We start from the raw sequence: 4,045 nt of genomic DNA, 5'->3' as shown, positions 1-4,045 counted from the left end.
GTAGACAATGAGTGAGTTTGGGAGATTTTGTTTATTAAGAGATGAAACTACTGTGTGATTTCCTTGGGTAATTAACGGTATGAAATGAATTCTGATTTCTAGAGAGGTACAAAGGAGATGCAAGTGTTTGGACAGTGAACGTTGATTTTATGGATAGATTAGTGGCAAGTGTGAGTGATAGCATAATAAGAGAAGATCCGTGGTAAGAAGGAGTGAGATGATGTCGGTAGAAAATAATGGAATTTGAGTTTTGGAGCAACGAAAGGGTAACTGGATTACTAAAGAGTTAGCTAGAAGGAATAAGGAGTTGAACTATTAATTGGTATTGTTGAGTGTAAAGAGAAAAGAAGGATAAAAGTAAGCTGAGAAAAATGTTGACCAGAGTTATGTGATATAGAAGTAAGGAATCGTCGAGATTTATGATATTATCATGAGGATATTAGTTAATGGGTATACAGAAGTTTCAGGACAACATGATTAATCATGAGTTTCGAGGAATTAAGGGAGTAAGAGGTTGATTTAGTATCTGCACTCTATGAGATTTTGGTGGAGAGTTAGATGACGTACTGATTCAAAGATAGTATTGAGAAGAATGTTGAGGTAATTTTGTTGATGGATTTGATGTTCGTTATTTGGGATGTTAACCAAAGATAGGAAAGAAAACGTGATGTTTAGAGATGAGTGTAAGAGGTTTGATGTCCGGAAAATGGTAGTGTTATGGTTTGTGACTAGTGGTTAAGGGTGATGGTATATTAGAAAGGTAGCAATTCTAATGAGGTTGATTTTGTAGAGATCAAATTGATATGTATGGTTGTGAGAAAGTATAAGATTTGGTTATATGAGGCGGTTGTTAGTAGTTGAGTATTAATGGTATGGTTACAATTGGCAGGGGGTGATGGATATGCGAATGGGAGAATATGTTATGAGGGGTATACGAGTTAAGCTCGGGTGAGGGGTAACTTTTATCAGGTGGTAACTTACGTGATCAGGATTGACTGGTTGTATGTGATTACGGGTCTGTGATATATACAAATGTTTGTGTGAGGTTTTGACCTCACAAGACGTGATATGGTGTGGTTACCATGAAGTTGTTATTTGAATGTTCTGTAATGCATGTTGGGTACGCTAATCTAATTGAATGATGATTAAAAAGGTAATAAATTGAGTGATCTGGCATGACTGGTTATACTTGTATGTATTCATGATACATGTCAATCTGTGATATGGTAAGGGGATGATATTCATGAGGTTATTATCTGCTTAATTCATAAAATATGTTGCCTTATGATTTAGTAAAGTGGATTTGAGTAAGTTTTTCTTGTCTGAGAAGTTATTCTGAGTCAGTGTTTATGGGAATTGTATGCAGTTGTGATGTCTATCGATGTGGTTGTTGTGCCTCGGGTGGTGATCCGGGCACGGTACATAGTGCTGTGATGCGGGTATTTTCACTCTGCGGTGTGGCTGTTGGTGGCGGTGTTGCGATGCCGTCACCGGTTGTGGTGGAGTAGGCGGGATGATTATGATACGAGTTTTCAAAAGTATATACCAGTCATACATAGATTGTTGTTTTGTTTGATATTACTTCCTGTGAGTTTCAATTTGTACAGATACACAGTTGTTTTGTTATTGATGTTTCTTACCAGTTAAGTTTGAGAATCAGGGTAGAGTATGATATGAAATAGAGTTGTATATGTTTTCGTTGTTGTCATGGTATAGTGATATTCTGTTGATGAGACACGGTTGTGAGAGGTTGTTACAGTAATTTTGATCTTGTTCTAGATAAGGCTTTAGTGGATATGGTAATGGCAAGTGATTCGTAAAACATGTGTGGTAATGACCTGAAAGATGCAGGTGGTTCATAATCCTTTGTTGAGACAGTGAGTGTAGGGTGTTGAGGGAATTAGTGTCATGTTAAGTTGTGTATGAGTTTTGCGGTAATGAAAGAAAGAACTTGAGGATCTAGTGTGAGTATACGTACCGAGTGTGGATCGTGAGTTATGCTTTTGGGAGATAGGTGCTTTACATAGAGAGGTATGTTGTTTTGCAGTAATAATGGAGAGTTAGTATGGTGATTTTGCTACGAGTTTTATGGTATAAGTTAGGTGGTGTGCCGAATGAGTTGAGGTATGAGAAATGTTTAAGTAAGAGAGGCTTGGATATATGCATGGTGAGTGTTTAGATTATAGGTGGTTATCTTTGACATGCAGTGGTGATGAGGATAATGAGACGATATAGATCGGATTTAGTATTAGTGAGTTACGAGGACGTAACATTTATCTTAAGAGGAGTAGGATGCGATAAAAGAGATTTTGATGGTTGTGCATATGGTGGTATATTCGCAGTAGAGTGTTAGTGTAGCATAAAGAAGGAAGTTGAATATTTTGTGGTTGATATTGTAAAAGGCCATGGTCGAGCTTGTAATAGTGTGATGTTTAGGAGTGTGAGAATATTTCACTAGTGTTGACAGTTGGATGATGAGGTTATGAGTGTAAGTAAACTTCGAGGACGAAGTTCCTTTTAAAGGTGGTAGAATGTAACATTCCGTTTGATGTTATGAGTATCTTGATATTGGATTATCTAGTGGATGATATTTTACGGAGCTAGCAGCGTTTGTGTTGGTAGTGTATGGAGTTAGGATCGAGAGAGATATAATGGAGTTGGTACGATATCGTGAGCCATGTTGTGGAAGTAGGAATAGTTGGTGGAGTTGGGGTTACGAGTTCATGTTTGGTCGGTTGGGGTTTTGTTTTGACTTCTTAGTTGGTTGTTGTGTCTTGATCAAGTTAGTATGTTTGTTTTTGGGTATGGGTTGAACTGTGGGAAATAATCTGTATACTTCCCTTAAAATTGAAGGATTATAACGAATTTAATTAAGACGATCACAAGTCATAAATAAAATACATAAACAAAATAAAGGATTCAGAAATAACCTTCGGTCCTAGCAAATATGGCCTAAGAACAATATCAAAGTAGATATTCGCCTATCAGTTGCACCCAAGACGATATGAGATATGCCCTTCTGATTATGCTAGAAATCGATCCAAAATTTTCTGTAAAATTTAGGTTTTTGTGTTTTTTCTGATGAGAAGAGGCAAAAGCAATGAGTATAAAAATTAGGTTAAAAATTCCCTCCCTCATCACCCTATACAACCGAGTATATAGATGATTAGGGTAGATTTTCTTATTTTATTTTTCCGGCCCATATGCTAACCGAAATAAGAGAGGTCCATTTCTTTTTTTTCGGTTTTTACAGAAAATGTATAAAATGTGTAAATTGTCATCTAGTGAGGATCGAACCCATGACCTCTTGGTTTGTGTACCCTCACTATTACCACTATGACACATTCAACTTGTTGATATTAAATATAACTGATTACATTTAATTACGAATTAACAGATTAATTCGTCCAAGCTAACATTACATACATTTAATTAAATATAACTTATCATATTTAATTTACGAATTCACAGTTAATTCGTCTCAACTAATATTATTTAATCTTCATTAAATAATTGTCTCAAAAGCACATTGACTAACTGTTTAGTCATATTAGGCATCAATGTGATCATATTTCTATAACCACATCTCTCAAACACATCCTATAAGTGTGACCTTTAGGGACCAGTTGATCACCGCCATCTGTATGATAATAACGTCAAACTTTCTAGCAAGCCAACCGTTATTAGGTAAACGTTAAATCAACTGATTAAATATACGAAATATACCCTTGTGAACCTGTAAGAGATTTACAAATGTTATCACACTAATTTGTGGAGGACACAAGCTCCAACAAACTCCCACTTGTCCTCACAAGTGTATGTGCGATAACCGATTCTCATATCCTAAAATTTCTCCCACTCAATGTAAAACAATTTGCAAATCCGCATTCACAAAGGTCGTATTTTACAAGCGATCATTATAAAGAGTGGTTTCCCCGACTAGAGAGTAACTTAACTGATAAACGAATCAACATTCGAGCATGGCCATGCATTTCGATTCTGACAACTCCTCGAGTGGCCCCGAGAAATAACTATACCTGATAAG

The sequence above is a fragment of the Silene latifolia genome, chromosome X (genome assembly GCF_048544455.1).
Source record: "Silene latifolia isolate original U9 population chromosome X, ASM4854445v1, whole genome shotgun sequence".
Classification (NCBI taxonomy): domain Eukaryota; kingdom Viridiplantae; phylum Streptophyta; class Magnoliopsida; order Caryophyllales; family Caryophyllaceae; genus Silene; species Silene latifolia.
Note: the sequence above shows the minus strand (reverse complement) of the source record.